This window comes from Pinus tabuliformis, chromosome 8, assembly GCF_031772625.1.
Source record: "Pinus tabuliformis cultivar Carrire ecotype Pingquan chromosome 8, CPIR1, whole genome shotgun sequence".
NCBI classification, from domain to species: Eukaryota; Viridiplantae; Streptophyta; class Pinopsida; order Pinales; family Pinaceae; genus Pinus; species Pinus tabuliformis.
In genome coordinates this window covers 460,084,083-460,108,150 of record NC_142294.1, presented here as the reverse complement: position 1 = coordinate 460,108,150, position 24,068 = coordinate 460,084,083, and the positions used below count along the sequence as shown (strand labels likewise).

Here is a 24,068-nt window from a genome sequence, read left to right as displayed (position 1 = left end):
CCACATGGGCTTACAACACCACCTGGAAGACCACCACCGGCTTCACACCTTATGAGCTAGTCTATGGGAAGAAAGCTTTGCTGTCCATTGAGTTCGAGTACAACACTTTGAGGATGGCAGCTCAGCTGGATCTAGATCTCAGCCATGCACAACAAGAAAGGTTATTGCAGCTGAATGGATTGGACGAGCACCGGATGCAGGCCCTCCTTCACTCGGAAGTGGTTCAACTTCAGAGAAAGGTGTGGCATGACCAACATCTCCATGACAAGCAATTTCAGCCAGGAGATTGGGCCTTGTTGTATGACTCCAGATACAAAGATTTCAAGGGGAAGCTGAGAACCAGATGGTTAGGACCATATGCAGTGGAAAAATGTCATGACAATGGATCTGTTCTTATTCGGACCATTGATGAGGAAGCCATCCCCATGCTTGTCAATGGGCATCGATTGAAGATCTACAGGAAGCCTCTCTCAAGACAAGAGTTCATCAAAACTATGGAGAAATCAGTGTTGGTGATAGAGAAGGGTTCTGCCTCTCCTTTGGGCATACCCTGAAATATCTAAAAAAAAAAAAAAAAAAAAATAAATAAATAAATAAATAAATAATAAAGATCCTTGGGTGAAAACCTCTCTGAGGCGCCCAAGGCAGGTGGTAGGGGTGAAAACCTCATTGAGGCGCCCCTATTGTCTTTCAAAAAGAAAAAGAAAAAAAGAGATTGGAAAAAAATCCTTGAGTGAAAACCTCTTTGAGGCACTTAGGGCAGATGGCAAGGGTGAAAACCTCATTGAGGCGCCCCTGCTATCTTTCAAAAAAAAAAAAAAAAAAAAGAAAAAAGAAAAAAGAAAAGAAGAAAACAATAAGAAAAAAACAAGGTCAGCAAATTCATAATGTAAAATTGCATGCAGGTTGCAGGTGTTCTATGGAGGAGAGGAAGCCTCTCAACTCAAAGCTAAGGATCCTTATCATGTTGTCAGGAGACCTCACCAGCACCTCCTCCAAGAATACTCATTTTCTCCAAGGTATGTGCAATTTTATCTTGGCTTGAGTCTTCTACAGGAAGACGCAGATTTTCTACAGGAAGACGTAGATTTTCTACAGGAAGACGCAGATTTTCTACAGGAAGATGCAGACTTTCTATAGGAAGGTGCAGACTCTCTACAGGAAACGCAACCTTTCTACAGGAAGCTCTGTATTTCTACAGGAAACTTCCTGTAGAAGTTCAGGACGGCCCATAATCCATTTTATGTGGAGATCTAACGACTAAGGATTGGTTTGGACGCATGCAAGCTATTGTTATCTCCCTTGCACATTGTTGTCAGCTCATCCTGCCATCCTTGTCGACATGCAACGAAGTTACCTGCACCAGCAAAGCAGATCGATGAGTTATCAAGAAAAAACAATTTTTAAATAAAAAAACGTTGAGATCTCATACCATATCCATCCCAGTCATCCAAAAGCCCTGGGAGCGTGATCGGGAGGCCAGATCCTTCGTCGTGCAGCATGCACCCAAGGAGGAAGAACTGTTACAAGACATCCCGCGGGAGTCCTGTAACAGTTAAGCCCGTGAGAGTGTATACTATTCACAGCACTGGCCATATGCAATGGAAACGAGGATGCATGCAGCCAAGCATCAACTCCATCGTCGGCAGCCTGTAAACGTGAACCTCCGGGCCTGTGCAAATTCACCAGTAGCAAATAGATCCATTCATCATCGTCCAAAACCCGAAAAATCGTGTTGCAGCCACGCAGGTAAGTGTCTCGACCCTTTCTTCCGTCAGATTGCATGAATTTTACTTTGAATTGCTTGCAAAGTGTGAAGTGAATGGGTTGAGCGGTTGTATGGCCAGTTGACTGGCCACGTCGACCGGTTAATGGTCTAGTCAGATGTTTGGGTGGCGGCCGTAACAAAAGGAATGGGCAGCACACACGTGAGAACAATCCCCGTCGGGAAAAACGGATTTAGCAGAAGAAACGGCGGCGGATCTGCTGGAGGGATGATGCGGTAGTAAGTGAACTCGCAGACAAATGATGGAACGACGTCATCCAATGGTCCGGCGGGGACAGCTCACCCCCGCGCCACGGATTCCGCCGATTCAAATCTAATCGGCTAGATTGCCCGCATGCATTTATCATCCACCGTTTGAAACTCGAGTGAACATTCAGATCCCTCTGCAGTTCGAAACTCCGAGCCTTTGGCTATCAGAACGGCTGTGAAGCAACACCGAGAGCACAGACCAACTGCAATCTTCCTCAGGAATCACGCGCTGCTCCTACAGGAAAGCTGTTTCTACAGGAAGGCGAGTTCCTCATGTAAAAAGGTGGCAGATAAAAAGGTAACCCTGAAGTCTCCATGCAATTGGTTTTTAAAGGTGGCAGAATCGTCGTCTACAGTCTGGTCGTAGGAAATGGTTGCAATTGTTGTCTGCTGTGCATAGACTATCGTTCTACAGGATGTCAGTGTAATTAAACTGTGTTAAGGTCCTCAGGGATAAGTTTTGTGGATTATTTGCACGACGAAAGCGTAATTCCACGCTCTGTCCCAATAAGCTAATCTTCTTCCGCATTCGCCACCTCTAGCAACAGTTTTTATCATGTCGGGTGGGTTTATTAGACGGGAACCCACTGATTCATCAAAGTTAAGAGAAAACCAGGAGGTGGTGGAGCTCTTCACACGGGTGCAATGGATATCCTTTTGTGACAAGTTGCAGGGTTATGACGACGAAGTGGCAGAAGAATTTTTACAAGCTTTGAGGCCGAAATCCAAAACATTGGCCACCATGAACTTCAGGGGCCTAAGCCTCAAGCTCACCCTGCAATATATCAGTCGAATTACTGAACTTACAATGGGTTTGCCATGGGATAAGGAAGAAAGGAAGTTGAGCCAGCAGGCAAAGAAAGAATTCTTTCCACCTGAGGAGGAATTCTCGAAGGACAAAAATGGGGTCCGTAGAACTAGCTTGCTGCCACCATGGAATGAAGTTAGCCTACAGATCATGAAGTATATAACCTGTGAAGGCCGTTTTAGCATTGTGTACGGGTATCACTTCAGGTTGCTCACTGAATTGAGACACCAGATTGATCTTCCTGTAGAAAATAAATTGAGCATCCCTTATTTCTTGCTACAGTCTCTAATTGAGTGTGCCACAAAGTTAAAAGAAGGCATACTAGATCAGGTAGCCCACCATGGATTGATCAAACTTCTCGTGGAGGATGCGCTTCATTCATATAAGGTTCCCCTCTCATGGGAAGCATTCAGAAATTTGACAAGATATGGAGACATAAGGATGTTGACTGAAGAAAGTGGTTCCTCCAGCAGTGAGGAAAAGGAATCAGTGGCCGCGGGAAAGAAAGAAGCAAGCCAGAAGACCCCGACCACAGTACAGAAGAAAAAGCAAGAGAAGAAACAAAAGAAAAAGGATGCTGAGGAAAAAGGTGACACACCCATCTTGTCAGCAAGAGAGAAAAGGTTGCAGAGCAGAATGGACAAAGCTGAGAAGGTCCACATCAGCACAAGTACCTCATCAGCACCCGCAACCAAACCAAAAAGAAAAACCCATGCAACAAAGCAAGCCAAGGTGGTGACACCTGTGTTTACAGGAAAGCAGAAACAGGCTTCTACAGGAAGCCCGAAAACAGAAAAAGGGTCTTCTACAGGAAGCTCGAAATTGACCAAAACAGGGTCTTCTACAAGAAGCCCCGGAAAAGTGAAACCCAAGGAGAAGAAGGCGGACATTCTAGCAAGGGAGGCAGCAGCTGTACTGGCTGGCCTTAGCACGCCACCTAAGCCAAAAGAAAAGAGAAAGAGGGAGACCCCTCTATACTTTAAAGCTCGAAGAAGTGTTAGGATAAAGACGGGCAAGCCACAGCCTCCGTCCAGCAGCCCGATCATTATTGAAGATGCCCCTACTTCTCCCAAGGAAAAGTCCCCCTCAAGGATAACAATCACCTATGAGAAGGGGAGCCCAAAGAAAACTAAGTGGCAAGAAAGGTTAGACCTGTTGACTGAAAAAGCTCGGCTACAGGAAGCTGAAAATGTTCTACAGGACACTCTGGCCCGGCTACTGGAAATAGAGAAGAGGGAAGGAGAAGGACCCTCATCACCACCAAGGGAGGGTGAGGTAGAGCCACCTAAAGAGGCAGAAAAAGAACATATACCAGAGCCCAGCCCTCAGCCTAGTCTGAGTTCATACTACACCTTTTTAGAGGCGGGCAAAATCATACCGCAGAAATTTACTGTACCCCTGTTTTTTGCATTAGAGGAAGAAAGAGTCCGTACACACACGTGGATGAAGATCACCAAGTCAAAGGGTGTGGCGGACATAGGTCCCTTACAAGAGCAACTCAAGGAGGTCAGGAGTGAATTAGCCTTGGCCAAAGAGTGTACCTACAGGAAGAAAACCAGAAGCTAAGATTGCAGCTACAGGAGCTGAGGGCAGGGGCAGGTACATCCTCCAAAGACACCACAGAAGAACAACAAGGAAAAAAGGAGTTGACCACCTGTCTTGAGGAGCCAATGACACTTCTACAGGAAGTAGAACAGCAAGCACAAATTGAAGTGCAAGCTCTAAAAGAACAGCTGCAGCAAAAGGAAGCACAATTGGCCTGCATGGCCAGTTGGGCCATGGAGGCAATACAGTGCAGACAACCTGCAAAATCCTATGGTTTGTACTTGAAAGACTAATGGCTGCAGTTCCAAATAAATACCTTGGCACAAAGAGGTATTTCTTAGATCCAAGACCCACAGCAATTTTCTGAGTTGTGCAGTACTAGTTCGTTAGAAGATAAAGCCAAATTAGCAGAGTTCTACCTCCACAATTTGGCCTTGCCTAATGAAGTTTCCTGGGATCCCAATACTGCCTTGGGTGATATGAAATTGATGGCGTTCGCTTCATGGTTGAACCATGAGGATCAAAGAGCAGCTGAAGCAAAATCGGTCATGAACCGAGAATTGAAGGAGCCATTGTTCATTCGAGCAGAACCAGAGGATCCAGTTGCACTCATCTCAGCACACCAACACTTGTCTACTGATCCAACAGCTTCCTTGAGATATATGGATCAACAGGCCCAAGCCATAGCTCATTTTGAAGACATGGAAAGACTGTTAGGAGAAAATGCTGCCCAAGCATGCACACGCAGATGGAATACATTGGCACACAGTTTGAAAATCCGAGAGTACCATACCCGAACTCGGATGAGGGAAGATTTGGTAAGGGTAGACCTTTACAAGAAATCCATGCAAAGCCTCCAGGCTAGCTGGATTGGCCTTAAACTCAGCCCACCACTGCTACTAGGATTGACTGAAGGAAGCACAGAGGAGGATGACAGTGAACAATGGGAAGAGGTGAACAACAAAGCTGGGTTTCATATCAGCAAGGAGGACACTACCACAGAGGCTTGGGATGTAAGGGAAGCAGTAAAAGCAATGAAGGATGAAGATTTGGACTAAGTTGCTCAAGGATGAGCAAATATTTTAGCTGGGGGGTGATGATGAGCCCTAATTTTTGGTAACAATTTGGGCTCATTTGGCCTACTTACCTTGCTCAACCCTTCATCTTTTATCACTTATGCATTCATTTCTTGGTATATTCGTGTTATTTGTAGGAAGAAGGGTAGGCATTATATCTATGTGGCTAATACATGATGATTTCAGGTTTTTTGGCATTAAAGGGGGCAAAGACCACGCAGAAGGAGACAAGGAGACAACAAAGGTGGCATTGCAGGTTTATAGGGAGGTTTTCTACAGCCTTAAATGACCTCCCTCATGATCTCCACCCTAACTCCGAGCTCCAACAACTTTCCCCACCGAGCTTAAAGGCAGCCAACGGATTCTACAGGAATAGCAGTTTACTTTTAGTTGGACAGCCGAGCTCCACTAATTGAGGAAGCCAGCTTGATCCTCATCATGTATAAATATTAAGGCCGTGGCCTTTGATAGGAGCTTTTTGAACTTTTGAACTACTGTTGCAATTTCTAAGCACGAGCTACAACTCGGTTTTTGCTTTTTGTGAGCCAGTTTTGGCATGATGTTAGACTCATGATTATTCAATAAAGGCAGGCAGCTTTGGATTCAATTCTGAGTTTTTAAGGGAGCTATAGCTCTGAGGTTAGGGCCCAACCTGAGAGCAATAGACCTCCTTTTCCTTGTATTGTTACTTGTCTTTCCTCTCAGCACTTTATTCCTTTGTTTTGACATGCATTTAGAAATTATAGTCTGCTGATTTGATTTCTTTCATGTGATTGAGTAGGATTAGTTTACAGTTCAAGTGCTTTTAGTTGCTTAGATTAGAGTAGGAGGATCAGCATTCATTAGAGCTCCAAGAAAAGGTTGACAGTGCACTCACTGCCATCTCTGTTTAGAGATTGGGGGTGTGGACCGTACCAACCACCAAAAAACACAATCTTATACTTTCATTCAAGCTGCAACACAGTCATTTCAATTGTAGATCCATCCATGCATTCTGATCTTGAGCAGTACTTCTTCATTCCAACTCCATGCACGATTTTTCTCTGAAGTTTACATTGCTGTTCGTTGATTTAATAACACAGTTAGGATAGGTTGATGAATTCTCGGTTTTGTGCAGATTTGTTTCCTTTACACTGCATTGCATCACTCTGTTATCTTCTTCTTCTTCTCAACCGCGCCTAAAGCCACCTACCCAACCTCTGTTCAGCTCGTTTGCCTTCCAACACTTCTACTGTTCACGTAGCTCCATCTTTTTGGACTTTTCATTGCTTCCACCCTTCTATCCACCAACCAACTGTACCCACTCTTTCCTCATCTCATATCTTTGTCCCTAAGACATCATAAGCTCCCTTTCCATCCTACCTATCCACCCATACAACTCCTCCACTCCTCCATCACCCAAAACTCCAACCACAGAACATCTTGTAGAAGTTAGCAGACTTCCTGTAGAAATCCCGAGCTTCCTGTAGGATCCCCTGCAGACATCCTGTAGAAACCTGTAACCTCGGTTGCCAAGCACCTGAACGTTGTGAACTTCTGTGGAATGATGTTTTGGATCCCCTGGAACCTCTCCTAGCCCTCCTGACCTTTCCCAAGCTTTCTTTCTCTTCGAACTACCCCTGCACAGTCAAACCCTAATAAGAAACAAAATCATAATAACTCCAACCACTTAAGAAAAAATATAAAAACAATGTTCTTTTCAGTAGAAGTAGTTTAAATTCATGCATCTCATAGCACTAGAAGTAATGGCATCATTTCTAGAAGTTTGCACTCCCACCATTGCATCATAGAGGTTAGACTAGTCAGATTAGGGTTTACTAGGGTTTCCCTGTTTTGTTGGCTTTCAGTTCATTATTGCAAAGTAGGTTAATTTCCTTTGAGATAGCCTTCGTCCATCATTTAGAAAGCTTCTTCTGAGAGCATATAGAAGTTGGCTTGAGCCCTAGCGGACTTGTGCCAGCTGACCAAGTGACAGCTGCGATAAGAGCTAGTACTTGTGCATACAGCACCATCGCTTCCAAGTTTGTTACAAACTACCGGGTTGATAAAATTAGAGATAGGAAGCTCCAGGAGTTGTAGCATTATTGCTACAATACTGGAGCCCACCAATGGACCATGTCAGAATCGAGAAGTTTTCTCGAAGAGACTATTTCAAGCAAACTTTATGGAAGCTGAGAACCTGACCATTGGGGGAGACCTTAATTTCTCACATGGGTTGGCCAAGTCATGGGGTCATAGGGCCCAATCATATGCATTAATGGGGTTTTTTTAAAATCTGCTGGATGACCATGACGTTATAAGAATTGATTCAGCTCGCATCATGCCAACTAGCACATATTCATCAATGGGTTGGTTCGGGGGGATGCTCATACCTTTCCCTGATTTTCCTGGAAATCGAGGATGCAAATCTCAAATTGGGTTCCCCATTCAAATTCAATGCAGCATGCCTCAACGAGGAGAATTTTCATGTTTTGGTCTTGGATTACTAGACTCACTATATTCGGGAACCTGGTCCACCCCCAACGATAGTCATATCTCACAACCTAACCCATATAAAAGAAAAAACTATTAGCTAGATTAAGGCCAAGCTGAAAAGGGATGAGGAGGAACTAGTCAAGATTGAAACAAAGCTATAACATCCTGAATCATTGGGCTTGAACAACTATGCCTCCCTACAGTAAAAGCATCATCTTATAAATCTTGAAAAAGAAAGGATCAGGCTGTTGAGATCACAAGGATAAAAAGAGCCTTATGGTTAAAGTCAGGTGATGAAAACACAAAATTTTTCCAACAGTTTGCCAGGGGCAGGAAAGCGATTAATACAATTTGGGAACTAAAAGACCAAAATGGAAGAGATGCCAACACTTTTTCCCAGCTTGCGGATATGGGAGTTAGGCATTTCTCATCCATCTATAAAAGCCCAAGGGGAACAAATATAGTTGAGATCCTTCGGGTTGCGGAAGTTGTGCCTCAGTTTGTTGAGGATGAGGAAAGAGAGGCACTAAATCTACCGATCTCTTTGGGGGAAATGGAAGCAACATTAAAAAGTTTCAGCAAAGACAAATGCAAAAGGCTGGATGGTTGGCCAATAGAATTTTATGCCACATTCTTTGATCTCATTGGGCAGGACCTATTGTTGGCCATTGAACACTGCAGAACAACTGGAAGGATGTCAGAGGCTTTCAATTCTACCTTCATTGTCCTCATCCCCAAGGTGGACAAGCCCAAATCTTTTGATGACTTTAGACCCATCTCCCTCTACAATTATGTCTATAAGATCACCTCCAAGATCCTTGCCCTTCATATTAAGCCAATCCCCTCCAGGATGATCTCAATAGAACAATTTGCTTTCCTCAGTCAACGTCAAATTCATGAAGCCATAGGCACTGCTCAAGAAATGCTTCACTCGATTAAAACTCTCTCCAAGAAAGATACCATCCTTAAAATAGATCTATCTAAGGCATTTGATCGAGTGAACTGGAACTATTTACAACTCATGGTCACCCATATCGGTTTTCCTCATCGATTCATCAATTGGATCGGTTGTTATTTCACTTTTGTTTCTTTTAGTGTCCTAATTATGGGGCAGATTCAGACTTTTTCCATGCCGAGAGAGGCCCTAGATAGGGTTGCCCACTGTCCCTGATGTTATTCCTTCTGATTATGGAAAGCCTCAGCAGACTCTCAAAATCAGCAATATCAAATGGAACCCTGGGAGGGGTGGAAATCAATGACAAGATTGTTATCTCTCATCTTTTATTTGTAGATGATGTTCTTATTTTCCTAAATGGCTCTTATTGTGATATCTCTTGTTTCAAGTCAATTCTATCTTTGTTTTGCAAAGCCATAGGTATGGAGCCGAATTATGAAAAATCAACTATCATCTTTAGCTCCTGTCCCCAAAATGAACAAAGATTTTCCTCCCAACACTTCAGTTTTGTCAGGCAGGATCTAGATTCAGGTCTGAAATATTTGGGATTCAGACTAAAGCTAAATGGGTACCATATTGCAGACCGGTCGTGGCTCATAGCAAAAATAGAAACATGAATAAATATATGGCAACAGAAATGGCTCTCCTGTGTTGGTAGGCTCACCCTAATAAAATCAGTTGTTGAGGCAATACCAGTCTATTGGATGTCACTAGCTTAGATACCTAAAGGCATCATTTGTCGAATCCAACATATATGCTGCAGATTCATCTAGCAAGGTCAAAATGCTGGAGAAACTTTTGCATGGGTTAAATGGGAAAGGATTGCAAAGATCAAAAAATGGGATGGATGGGGGCTAAAGGAGCAACTAGACTTCGCAAAAGCCCTCAGAGCAGAAATGGGATGGCAAATCATAACCACAAACAACCTGTGAAAGGAAGTTGTATACAACAAGTACATCCACTCGATATCAATATCAGACTAGATTCACAGCACCAGCCACAACATCATGGGGGCTTCGAGCATCTGGAAAGCCATTACCCACTCCTTCGACATCATAAAGCAAGGATTAGCTTGGAAAGTGGCAGATGGTAATCATATCAAAATTGGCTCTGATGCCTGGGCTAGAAGTGGGAATGCACACATACTACCTAGAGATATGCGACAGGACCTAATGGCGGTGGGGATATCACAACTTTCCCATATCACGGCAGTGGGTCGCCCGGCTTGGCCAAATTTGCAGTGGCTGGCCTTTGAGAACGTGGGAATAAACGAAAGATGGAGTAGGGAATGGCTGTGATTCATGGGGGCATTGGAGGAAGCTAATGTCTAGATCACTGATACGGAGGATGAACTTATATGGGAAAAGGATCCCACTGGAAAATATTCCCCAAAGGCAAGTTTTGCTGCGATTATGGAGACTTAGGAAATGGGGGAAACCTGCTGCTGGTGGTAGCATATCTAGAAACTGTAAGCCCCCCACAAATCCTGACTCTTCATGTGGGGCATACTCTCAAATAAAATCCCCACTGAACAAAATTTAAAAAAGTGCAGCTTCCATGGCCCTTCTCGCTACTCCCTGTGCAAAGCAGATTCGGAAAATACAGATCACCTCTTCCTTCATAGCCCGATTTTGGCCAAAATTTGGAGCTTCATCACTTCGGCACTCTCAATTCAAACCCACAGGGTAGGTCAGAACGTAAATGAGGCTTGGCAGGCTTGGTGTCGAGTGCTGCCACACAAAAAATAAAAAACCTACCTTTCATTGTATGCTGGGGTATATGGCTTATTCGGAACCAAAGGATTTTTCAGGATAAAAACATCTTGGAGGCGGCCACATGCAATCATATGCTGGCCATTTTCAACACAACCCCAGAGGATCCGATTCAGCGTCCCATTAGAGTTATCAATCCCGAAATCGTAGACAGAAGCCAGTCGTGGGCCTATTTTGACGGCTCGGCTCAGCCTGAGGGCTGTGGTGGGGGGGTTGTTCTTCATTTAAATGATTCGGTCTTTTTCAAAATTAAAGTGGGGCTAGGGAGGGGCACAAATAACTATGCCGAACTAAACAACCTTAGACATCTCCTCCTTTTTGCCAGAGAACAACAATGCCACAGAATTCAGATTTTTGGGGACTCTCAGCTCATCATAAACTGGATCAATGGGACCTATAATTGTCACTTGCACACACTCAGAGATTTGGTGGAGGATGCTATATACTTAAAATCTCAGTTTGAGTTTGTTGTCTGCTCTCATATCTACAGGGAAAGGAATGAAGTCGCTGATCTTCTTTCCAAAGAGGCCGCACAGCTGATCAGAGGACACTGGTTGATTCAGGAGTACAGGGATGGTTTTTTTTTCCAGATCTACCACAGACCCTTCATTGAAGGGGTAGGATACCTTCAGAAATGATCTATGAGATCATCCTAATTGCTTTTTGTTTATATTGAAGTTGTTTAACCAGTTTACGGACTTATGGCCCTAGTTTGCCATTGACTCTTCATGTTTAATGAAGGATGATGTGTAAATATTATTTTTGTGCTCATGACTTCTGGACTAAAAATTTTCTGGATAGTACTGAAAGAATTTCTCATATGATGGGATACGACATATAATTTTCTTAATTTTTAATAAAAATTATGCTTTTTCCTCGGAAAAAAAAAGTTGAGATAGATATAAATTATGGCTACTGCCTACCACCTTTTCAAGAATATATTTATGGCGTTGGTGTGCATGGAGATGTTTGGAAAAAGACAGACTTCACGATCGGACTTGTGAAGCGGGAGAACGTTAAGAACATAAACGTTAAGGAGATGAGAAACATCGTACAGTTAAGTCAATGCATGCAGCAATTACCACTGTTTCCATGAAAATAAAGGTTTCATGGGCAAATTTAGTTGGAGAGGACTCAGAGGGATGATCTTGCATAGGTGGAGAAGAGTTCTCTGATTTAGGCATGTTCCCAGTTTTAACTGGCATCTGGTTTCCATTTACAGTTTTTTATTCGGAAATATGAAATAGGCTATTTAAAATCTCCTTTCACGTTTTGCCAACTTAGGGTTTTTTTTGAATACTACAGAAACCTTCTGTGGCCCTAGATTTATCTTGAATACTACAGAAACGTTCTCTGGCATAATAGATTTATCTTACAATTGTCGTTTCATCTTGTGTGATTTGGGGCATGCCCACTTGTAACTAAAACATCCAATCAGGAACAAGAGCCATAAGCGTTCAATGAAATAACTGTAACCTTCGAATGAGTAGAATAACAAACCAATAAAAAATTCATATTTTTTTTGAAGAAAATAGCTTAAAACGACGACAACAAACCAATAAAAAAATTCATATTTTTGAAGAAAATAGCTTAAAACGACGACATAAAGAGACTGGGCCACTTACCTAAATAACTATCCAGTAAATCCTGAGGTCCTTGCTTCAAAGGAGATCCTCTAGTCCTCTCTTCAAAGGAGATGCATCTTCCACTAAGGCCCTTCCATCCCAGGCTTTAGATGTAAAACCCTTCAGTCCCGGGTAGCGCAAAAACTCATTGAACATCCAATCCTTACGTTGAACAGTGCAGAGGCATGCTTCCTTATTTTCCAATTAGAATGAACAATTTTTAATCCATTCTGCAGTGCTTCATTATTTTCCAAGTAGAATCAACAATCTACAGTCTATGGTAAATATAGAAATGCTTTTTACCTCAACGTATCTTTCTTAAGATAAATTGAACAGGCTGGCACTGTTAGTTTTCCTCATGATCCATCAGTTGAAGTTTCAGTGAGCGCTGCTTGATTTCCTCATCATACGTTGAACAATGATGTGCTTGAACCGAGATTTTTAGTAAAAATCATGGAAATTATCCATTGAATATTACCATTACCATCCAACAAGAACTCCAAACCCATGAACGAAAGGCATGCGATAATTTTAGAAATATATACTTATGTGCCAATATAGATTGAATTTAATTTAGAATTTAGGGATATGGACAAAGAAAAAACTTATAAAACAGGCTTAAGCAAAATTTTAAAAGACCTTAGTTTATCTCTCTGGGATGACTCTATGATATACATATTTTTTAGTTAAATTTGTCCATGAATGGGTTGAATGGGTAGAGACTTGTTGGAATTATTTGATTAAGTTGTCAATTTTTTATCCTCTAAATGTTTTTGGGTGTTTTATTTATATATATATATATATATATATATATATATATATATATATTCAAAAACATATTTTGAATTACGAAAAAAACAAAATTTCACCAAAAATTGTTTTGTTGAATTTCAAACAAAACTTCCAAAAAAAACTCCCAGAGGTATAATAGTTAGACAATGTCTTACAAAAAAAAAAAAGTTATTCAGATTCTAATCAAACCGGTTTTAGATCTCATTCACCTTTGTTGGACTCATGAGACTCGTTCATATTCTAATAAAGTTGGTTCACCTTTGTTGGAAGCATCACATCATTGATCACGTCTAGATAATATAAGGCAAATATGTTGTAATGTAAATATAAATATTAAAAATAATAAAATAAAAAGGTTTTTAGGCTCAAGGTTTTGACAAGTCATGTTTTTGTTCATGGTATTTGTTACGAATGAAATCACGCTGAAAGAAATCCATTATGGAATACAATAGATCTAGCTTAAGTGTGTATTTAATCTCTCTCAAGTTTGATAAATCTATATTTAAGATGGATCTAGAGTGATTATTTCATAATTAGTACTTATCTATTTAAAAATAAAGCATATCTAGTTAGTAAAAATTATATCTTGTACCCATCCCTAATGATTAAATTATATTTATATAATATTTTTTTTTTGAATGGAGTCTATTCAATAAAGGTTATATCAAGTGACCATTAATAATGATTGGATCATATTTATATAATATATAGTTTTTAAATTGATATTGAAGTTAGTGTATAAGGAAAAATGTTTTATCTTTTTATGAAATGTTTTTATTAAAATAATATGAAGTTTATTTAAACTTAAATAATTATATAATTACGCTGTAAGGCGTTTCCCTCTGAAATCAACTCCCCTCTCTGCCCACCTGTCATCCTTGTAAGCCACATGATTATATGTTATACGATTGCAAAAGTTTCAGCTGTTGGTTCAAAGTGGTTACAAATTCATTCCCAAATGGTTTGTGAGTTTATCGAGGTTGCCATTTGGCATCTAGTCATAAACAATGAATAGCTCCATCTCCGTAGCTAAACCAGGCTCTAGTGCTACATGCGTCCCCCGAACCCCTTCATTCCCTCCCTGAACTCTTTCGTTATGCATTTCACTGCGATTTCTTGGCCACTGCTAGGGAGAACCCCCATATAAACCTTCCCAAATCCCCCTAGCCCAAAACATTTTCGTCCTTGAATCCATTGGTGGCGATGCGGAGTTCCTTGTAAATGAATCTATGGGGCCAAAAAAATCCTGCTCCCATTCTTCGATCTTTTCTCTGTATTTTGTTCTTTTGAGAAACACAACAGCAAACACTAGCGAGAAGACAACCAAAGCTGCCACTGTAATGCTTGCTATGAGCCCTACGCGCGGATGCTTGGAATTCCTTTTAGCGAATGATGGTAAACTTGAGATATTGACTTTGCTTACCTTTCCCACATTTGCAATAATCTCTGCTTTGAGTATTTCACTAGATTTTGGTACACCCATTCTGTACATGTAGATAGAATTGTTTTGCACTAGGGATTCAAGCTAGGTATGTGGATCATCCTATTTTTGTTACAGATCATGGCTGCTGTTGTTGGAAGGTTTATGGGTGCTCAGGGGACTTCGTTGTTGAGAAATGAGAGAAGAAAAATTCGTCAGGCAGGAGGAATGTAGCAGTGATGGCCTTTTTTGCTTTCCCTGGGATGAGAGAGGAGTATGAGACTCTAAGATTGAGCCCTGGGGCTACTCAGAAAGATGTCAAGAGTGCTTTTGGTCGCCTTTCTTTGTAGGTATATGGAATTTCCCTCTTGAATGTTATAAAGTTTCCATATCTTAAAGCAAAAGAGCCTGCTACAGTTCACAGATAGAAAGTAGACATCCAAGGCTCTAAAAATTAGAATTCCTGAAAGCAAAAATCTCACTGATTCTAAGAATTTCCAATAAATATTTTGTTCTGGCTATGTATATGTTCATAGTAATTGTTAGGAAAAATCATGATCCATATTCAACAATAAATTTTTGGATAAATTCATAGTGTACTCCTGTGTTGGTATGATCTGTTTACAGTATCATCTGGATGTTTGCAAAGGAGATAACTGTGGAGTTCAATTTCAAAAGATCAATCAGGCTCATCAGGTAACTAGCTCTGTCTCTGGACAACTTTTGTTTATTTATTTTTTCAATTTTAATGACATTGCTGCATGTTAGCGTATATAACCCCTTTTTATCTCAGATGTGTTCATGTTATTAATTATGTTAGTTTTGTGATAAATGTGCAGACTGTAATGTCTTGTTTGGCACAAGAAAAGCAGCAAAATGGTTCTGAGGATTGACTAAGATGAGAAATGATCAACTTCCTTTCCAGGAAAAAGTCTTACCATAGAATTTGGATACCCGCCTAAAGGCTAAAACTTGGTATAGTAGGAGATAGTTTTTTAGTGATGTTCAAGGTATCAAGTACAAAAACTAAGGTACTTTTTGTTTGGTTGCATTTTGAATTCTAAAGATCTAGATAAAGTTTTGAAATCAAGTCATCTTTCAGTCCTTGTGAGTTGAAAAAGTCTTTTTATTTGATTACAAAATCATGTACTCGGAACAGATTATTTATTTCTCCTCTGTTATTTGTTTCCTACTCCTGATGGCTTTTGAAAAAATCTCACTCCCTTTGTTGTTAGAACAACCGATCATAATCAGTATTTTCTGTTTGAGGAGACCAATTTGTTGGAAGATTATGGAAAGGGATGCAACATAAGGTGAATTACCAATTTATCACTGCATTTATTTAGTGATATTTCCCAAGTTGAATCTTGGTAAATATGTGATAGTCCCTTGCTTTTAATCACTGAATCCAGTGTTTGAACTTGAGTGTGCTTCTGTTCATCTGACTTTAGATCATAATTGCATCATGTTTAATATGTTGGAGATTGAGGGAGACCCTCGTACCTTATGAAGAGTTTAACTATTTGCAATCATTGATTTAGAAGCAGTCCGTTGATATTTGTTTTACAGGCTTCTGTTAGAAAGGAATCAAGATAAGATGAACTGAAAAGTAATTCAATCTAAACATTGTAGGTTATGCATTTTAGGTCGCAGACTGAATTAGCAAAGTTTTGAGGGTAATATCCAAGGATAAATATTATATCGTGTGGGAATATTTAAGCATGTATGTTACAGCTAGAGTATTTTAAAAGTACTGCTTGAATTGAAACTTCAGCCCAATTTTTACATTGTGAGCAGTTTAGCAAGCTGAAACACTAATAACTTGTTTCTGTTTAACAAAGTTGAAGTGTTCTATGAAGCATACATGACTTGAAATGCTTTATTTGTGTCTCTTTTTTCTTAGATTCCTTTCATTCTTGTTTGAATGGTCAATTATCTGGTGCCACTTTTATATTACTTTAGGGATGATTCCTATCTTATATGTGGCTTTGAATTAGAAATCTCTATGTCTGATGGAGGTGTTTTCTTGATATCGGCAGGTGATGTGCTATCTGGAACATCATCAAATGGCGTGCATCATGCTGGTATACTTGAAGAATGGTTTGGATTTCATTGGTGGAATGGGCATGTTTCGATCCTAGTTCTCGCTATAGTCCTTATTTTAGCTCTGTTGGTGTCTTTTAAGAGAGTGGGTAAGTCTGCTTTGATCATCTTAATAAGAATTTTTTAGCACTGATTTTCAGATATATAATATTTCATTTGGGCCTTTTCAAGGATTTAAATGTCTAGAAACTGTTGTAATTATATGAGGGGATTCAACATATCTTGGGAATGTTACATACTGATGGAATCTATTTAATGATTTGTCTGACTTTTCATGTTGCCATGTTAGAAATGGCATATGGCATATACATTCAAGGATGTGGATCATGGGTTATTCCTTGGGAGTTGTGATGTTCAAATCTTGATGCCTATATTGATGTGTTCATTTCCATGAATTTGCAGATTCTTTGAAATTCACTTCTGCATTATCAGTTGCACTTGCTGTTGTATTTGTTGTGATTACGGCTGGTATTGCGGTTGTAAAGTTGTTCAGTGGCACCGTCAAAGCACCAAGATTGTTACTAGATATTGTGGATTTTACTTCGTTCTTGAAGCTTTTCACTGTGATACCAGTTATTGTGACTGCTTACATCTGTCATTACAATGGTATGGATTATTTTCCTCCACCTCTTTGCGCCATGCAGTTCATTCCATATACAATGAACTTCAGGACCCTTCAGAAATGCAGCCCATTGTTCGCACATCATTGGCATTGTGCTCAATTGTATACATAAGTACAAGCTTTTTTGGCTTCCTTCTATTTGGAGACCAGACCATGGATGATGTCCTGGCCAATTTTGACACCAACTTGGGAGTTCCCTATAGTGTTGTGCTGAATGACATTGTTCATGTGACCTATGTTGTACATCTGATGTTGGTCTTTCCTCTCATTTTTTTTGCCCTAAGACTTAATCTTGATGGGCTTGTCTTTCCAGCGAAAAAGTATCTTGTTTTGGATAATAAGAGGTTCATTTTGATCACTGCTAGGTTAATTGGAATCATTTTCCTTGGGGAATCATTCATACCAAGTATCTGGGATGCATTTGAATTCACGGGGGCCACAACAGCAGTTTGTATTGGGTTCATCTTCCCAGCTTCCATTTCTCTCAGGTAGAAAAAAAAGTTGTTTTTCATTTCTGGTTTCGTCTTTCACCTTGCTTGTATGTAACTTCTAACCTTAATTATTTTTTAATTGCAGAGACACCCATGGAATCTCAACTAGGAAGGACATATTTATTGCATTGTTCATGATTTTTTGTGGCAGTAGTTTCAAGTTCAATTGCTATAGTGAGTGACATTAATTCTTTGTTCAACAAAAAGGAGGAAGGCCCTCCACGATCTTGAGAATGATTTTTTATGAGGAGCAGGTGGTGCACATACATATAAAGATTATTTGGAACAGAACCAAGAAAAGGACATTGATTTGGGAATTTGCTTGTAGAATTGTGAAGATTGGATAAACTTTTGTAAAGCCTTGTATCATCCTGCCATGGTCGCTCGGCCTTCTAGTTAAGACTACTATATTTGTAGTTGTAAACATTGAAAAGGAATATAGTTGATCTCGCATCAATGATTGAGCAATTCAACTAATCATCCATGAATAGTTGAGAGCCTGTCAAGCAGAAGATTGAAGGTTTGGTTTTTGTCAATAATACTCAACCTCACATAAGTTTGAGGTGCACCAAAATGCAACCCACTACCTGTGATGATTCCATTGCTCTTCAATAACTTCTCACAATCTTCATCCTCCTTTCCTTCACATTTTAGCCCTGCAAAAGCTGCATTGATATAGACGGACAGAGTAAGAGTAGTTAGTCCATTTTGCCAAGTATTTTCATTTCAACCGTTTAAGGTAGAGACATCAACTCAGTTCCACCATTCATTGATGTCTCTACTTCAACAGACAGATAGAGCCATTTGAAATATACATACCTTACATGACATGCATAAGTACCAGTCAAACTCCAAGCCATTGAGTACACACATGCAAACAAAAACAAGCATACACATACAGACCCATAGAAACAGAGTACAAGGTCTACCAAAATTCAAGGTACAAGTGAGAAAGAAAAGGTAGCACAACAAATTGCATATAATTGTAAAAGAATCAACATTACTTACCCAATCTGACTTCCTACATGACCTGTGCTTTTAGATACTATGAATAGCATAAGTTCTTGATCTGCAGGAGCAGTGATAGAGGTGTAATGTGGACAGTGATAGGCTAAATCATAGAGAAAAGTGAATGTTGGGTTCAAGCAAGCTAGTAATGGAAGAGAATAACAAAGCTAAAAAGTTGTGAGGTAAGAGACGAACGAATGTTAAAAAAAATAACAAAACTAACTGACCTGAAAGAAATTCAGTGAAATCTTAGTGGGAATGCCAAGATCCATGGATTAGATCTGATGAAGTCTTTTTATTGAAACAAGGGTTCCAAATCAATTCAAAATTTAAATAGGGATACTAAGGAGAGAGCACCAATCTAGATCCAGGTGGGAAGGTATACTCCAAAGGAAGAAAATTTGAACTTCATTTAAAAAAAAACTAGTGAGTTATCCAATTAGCTTAGAAATAAATAAAATTTAATGAAGAAACAAGTCTAAATCAATTCTCTGATTAAAAAATTATGTTTTTCTAATCCTCTCAACAAACGAACCTAGTTGACAAATGCAACAACCTGAAAAGAAATTAAACCAAAAACAAATGATAATTATAGAATACAATAATATTAAGGGAAAATGACTTTGTTGCAGTGGCCAAATCTGGGTTTAAATTTTTTTATCTCAGGTAAGTAACAAATATTATTTCTCCAAGAAACATTATGGTTTCATTGACAACAAAAAGAGGTTGGTGGAGAAATGTATTATTTACCAATAAATGAGAAACGTGTACAGAATCACATCATTGTTAACTTAACAACCAGGTCGATGCAATGAAATTATATTGAGATCCATGTTTGATATCCAACACTCATTTCGCCTCATTTTTGGTGAGTTTTGTTTTTCCACGAGTCAAAAGTTCCACTCTTTTTTATTGTTTATTTGAAAAGAGATAATCATCCAAAACTGCAAAAATAAATTCCACAGGCAAAGTTCACCTCCAATAAACAGAACTCTGACTTCCGTCATAATTCAAACTATATTTAAGGCCAAATTTACTCAGGAAAATAGGGCAGTTTGAATACTATTTATCCTGAGCTCAACACACTTTTCCTTGAATTATAACTACCCAATGAATCTATTTAAATATATAGAGGTGCCTTGTGTGTGGTAAGAAATATGAAGAAACATGACATCGGATTTGTCTAAAGAAGATATGTTCGGCACTTATTTAAGACTGAAGAGGTGGCTTGTCTGTAGGGAACTCTGATTAGATTCAAAGCATTGTGATCAAACTGGATCTTATTAGCCATCCACAGTTTTAAAGTTTGAAAGTCTGAATTGGTTAATATGTAGATATGCATGGTTTAATCTTTCAGACAAGCATATGACTATTCACAAGATTTAGAGAGATAAAATTCTGAGATTTATGAAAAGGAAACCCATGAAATCATTTTCCAAAGATGTTTCCATTAATCAAGAACATGATATTGGAAGGCTCGAAGATGAGATTAGAATACGATTTAGAAAAAAAAACATGACATTGATTATATCCAGAGAAGATCTGTCCAACAATTCAAGCCCTAGTGGAAAAACAAGATAACTAAGATGTTTCAAGAAGATAAAACCCAGTAGAGGAAGATTTCATCAGACATAGGTTCAAGTCAAGTAGAAAGGAGAGTAGATGTAGTGAACAACATCAACAAATGTTCCCCCACACAATGTAAAAGTCGAAGAATCAACGAAGAGGCAAGAAATGATACCAAGGTAAGTGAACAGATTAATTATGCTACTTTGCTATTTGAAGTTAGAATGTGGATGCTATTTGAATAGAATTTATAGAGTTTTAATACCTTTTTATTTATACACTCTACAGTAGTCCTTTTATTCTTAGCTATCTGAATTTTGTTATTTATATTTTTATAAGTTGAAGGTTGAGTTTAGGTTGGGCTAGTTTCATGTCAGGTTCAACTTTATGTTGGATGGGAGAATAATCTATTCAATTGTGTGATGTTGTCATTAAAAGTATCTAATGTTTGATCGAGTTTGAATGTTCCATAGGAGAGTTTCAATCCTCAACCCTTCGCCAAGAAATTTAAACCTAGAGCCTGATAAAGATTAAACCCTACAAACAAACAAAAATAATTTTCACATTTAAATATGTCCTGTGCTTTAAATCCACATAAACATGGTGAAGTTTTCCTTCTATTTGTATATTTTTCAACATCACTTGATAGTCACGTAATGCTAGGGAAAATATAAAACCATTAATCAGCAGTAGAAAACCATTAATCAGCATTTGTAAAAGTCAGTCTGCAATAAAAGAACAGGGTGGTTCCATGAAGATAATGAAAGAGGGAACTAAACAATTGTCTAGACAAGTCAGTGCAACTTGACAAAATGACTCTCCCTGCCCTTGAATGTGGCAGAAGATTGTATATTTTTCAACAGCACCCGATAATCACATGATGTTATGGAAAATAGAATACCATTAATCAACATTTGTAAAAGTCAAATCCTATAATAAAAGAACAGGGTCATTCCACGAAAACAACGAATGAGGGAATTAAAAATTTTTCTAGACAATTGAATGCAACTTGAAAAAATGACTTTCCTTGTCCTTGATTGTGGAAGAAGACACCATAATCAAATTCACCATGAAGTCACTTTCCTCTTCAAATACACTTAAAAATGCCTATTATCTGCTGAAACTGGTGATGTGGATGGATTAGAGTACATGCATCACTTCAAAGTAACAGTGTGGCAATCCTCATTTCATACTTCAGAAGATAACTACTCTCTGTCATCTCTTTCAGTGTCCTGCCATAAGATTAATCTTGTGAATAAACATCTCTATATAACATGAGACGATTAATTTTCTGAACAATAAACATCTCTGTATAATACAAGATATCACATAGTAAATTGTAAAGGGTTTGCTTTATCTACCTTCCTTAAACTGTCTTTGATTGAATCTACTAAACCTCCCCAAAGTTCAATCCTATCTTTAGCTTGTGAAGCTTGCAATTTATGGGTAAAACCAGCAATATACAAAATTACAAAGCTCGGGAAGAATGCTAGTAAAGAGTAGATTTGGAATTACAGGTAAATACCTCTCTGTCCCAGTTAGTCCTATACGTGATAAACATAAGAATTAGAGTCTGCAGTACTATTCCTCCAATCATGCCACCCAAAAATACCTCTATACTCACTAGGGATGGGCATTGCCTGCGAGGTTGGCATCAATCCCATAGAATCACAATACAATCCAAACAATTCTACATAGAGAGGAAGCAGTTTAGGGATGGGATTCTTCAAAACATGAACAAGAAGGCCTAAATCCCAACAGCTTGACTAGAATACATTTCTCTTTGCCTCCTAAAGTCGTAAATGAAGGTTTCCCAGCACCCTGTAATGACATAATTCTCTCACATACACAAAATCCAGTATCAAAATGCAGTTTAGGATATCAACTGGAACATTTTGGCAGTACAGAACATTCCCCAAAAAACTCTAATTTACTTGAATGAAAACAAAAGCACAAAATCCAGTTTGCCCAAATGAGAACATACATAAATGGCCAACAATGGCTTGCAAGGTCAGTGAAAACAGGCAGCCAATATAACAATGGTGAAGGCCAGAAGCTAATAAAGTCCCACCAGGTTTTAGATAACCAAATGCCATTCCATTGCTGATGAATGTGTGCTAGCCCAAGCAATACCGATTGGGGTCACGTGCACCATAGAAAACCTTAACATAATAGATACCTGGATTCCTACTAGTTGCTAATTAGCCAAATACATTCAAATTAAATGGTAATAATGGCTATAAATAATGTTCAATGCCGACATGTTAACCATATCCTAATAAAAAGAAGTCATATTGAAAAACACCAACATAATTCCTTGAATTAGGGGAGGTAAATACCTATGATTATCATATAAACAATAAGAATGCCCAAATTGTTAATAATCACATAGATCTACAATAGCATCTTCCTAATTTTCCCAAAGGCGTCTCCCATGACGCTGCCATAAGAAGCTGTTGCCCTGGCTTTGCAAAACCTTAAGAGAATATCAATTGAAGCATTCGTCAAGAAGCAAATGAAGAAAATGAAGAGACTGCCAAGGATAAATCCCAAGACCTTCATAGTAGCACGCAGAGCCATTATCTCCACTCCCACCATCGTAGTGGACAGATTGAACACCATGCCAGAGAAGGAGGCGCCATTGAATCCTTCATGCACACCATCTTCACCATCCTGGTGCTTCTCGGGCATCAGGGGACTGGTTTCACTCACCAAAGGCTTCTGCTTCCGGGATCTCCTCTCCGGCGAGGCCACAATCATCATTGTTTAGACAAAACCAGGGCCCAAAATATTCGCGTGTAATTGAATTTTTGAGATGGAGAGGGCAAACGTCTAAACTGGTTAGAGGGAAGAATTTGAGATGTTCCATCAATTTTTGCAAGAGGAATTTGTTAGATAGATGGCATGCAACTTCTATTGACAAATTCGATGGTGAAGGGTTATCTAACCCTGCCACTGCTATTTATTTCCAATGTAGAGCCCGGGAGTGAGTTTTCCGCCTTGTTCTAGTGACCTGGTGAGCCGCAGGGGAGTGTCGGGTCGAATTAGTCAGTGAGCAGCCCGCGGTTATTTCTGAATTCGAATTGAAAGGTGCATTAACTCCCCAGCGGCAAGACGGCTATGGAAATCGGAATTCTTGTTAGATGTTGACTTTAATGCAGAGGGTGGCGGAGGGTGGTGGAGGGCGGAGGAATTGCCAGCGGAATACATAGGTCACACAGACTCTACACTGTGTGTTTGTAAGTGCCACCACCAAGCAACAGGAATGACATCGATCAGACATAAAGAATAGGGCTCTCTTAAAATAAGAGACAACATAGATTCATGATTTCTTTGTCAACTGGAAAGCAAGGGACAATAGTAAATTTCACAACATTGAGATCTTCAAGACCAAAATATGATGATAGCCTTTAAATTTTCAACTCTAAATTTCCAGAGAAGGTGTAACCTTTTACATAACGATCAAGCAATGAAATACATGGGGCTTTTACATAACCAAATGAAATCATTAAGATTAAGCAATGAAATACATGGGGTTTGGCAGCTTGAAGGTCTTGAACTCCTTGGTACTAGTGGTAATGCTTCTGAGGACAAGGGCAGTCCTTTGACAATAGCTCATATGCAAAGATTTTGAAGCTTCTATATCTTAAAGGGCTAAACAAGATAGTTTCTATATCTTAAATGGCTAAATAAGATTTGATAGACCTGTGGAATTTAATATATGAAACCATTTATACTTATGTTACTTGACTAATTGGCTCTCTTATGCAGCGAT

At 39.4% G+C, this 24,068-nt stretch overlaps 2 pseudogenes; one reads left to right on the top strand and one right to left on the bottom strand.

Moving 5' to 3' along the window:
• The first annotated feature begins 16,427 nt into the window (after positions 1 to 16,427).
• On the top strand, positions 16,428 to 17,950 carry LOC149236032 (amino acid transporter AVT6A-like; annotated as a pseudogene).
• A 4,737-nt stretch (positions 17,951 to 22,687) lies between these two features.
• On the bottom strand, positions 22,688 to 23,056 carry LOC149236031 (amino acid transporter AVT6A pseudogene; annotated as a pseudogene).
• Between the last annotated feature and the right edge of the window lie 1,012 nt (positions 23,057 to 24,068).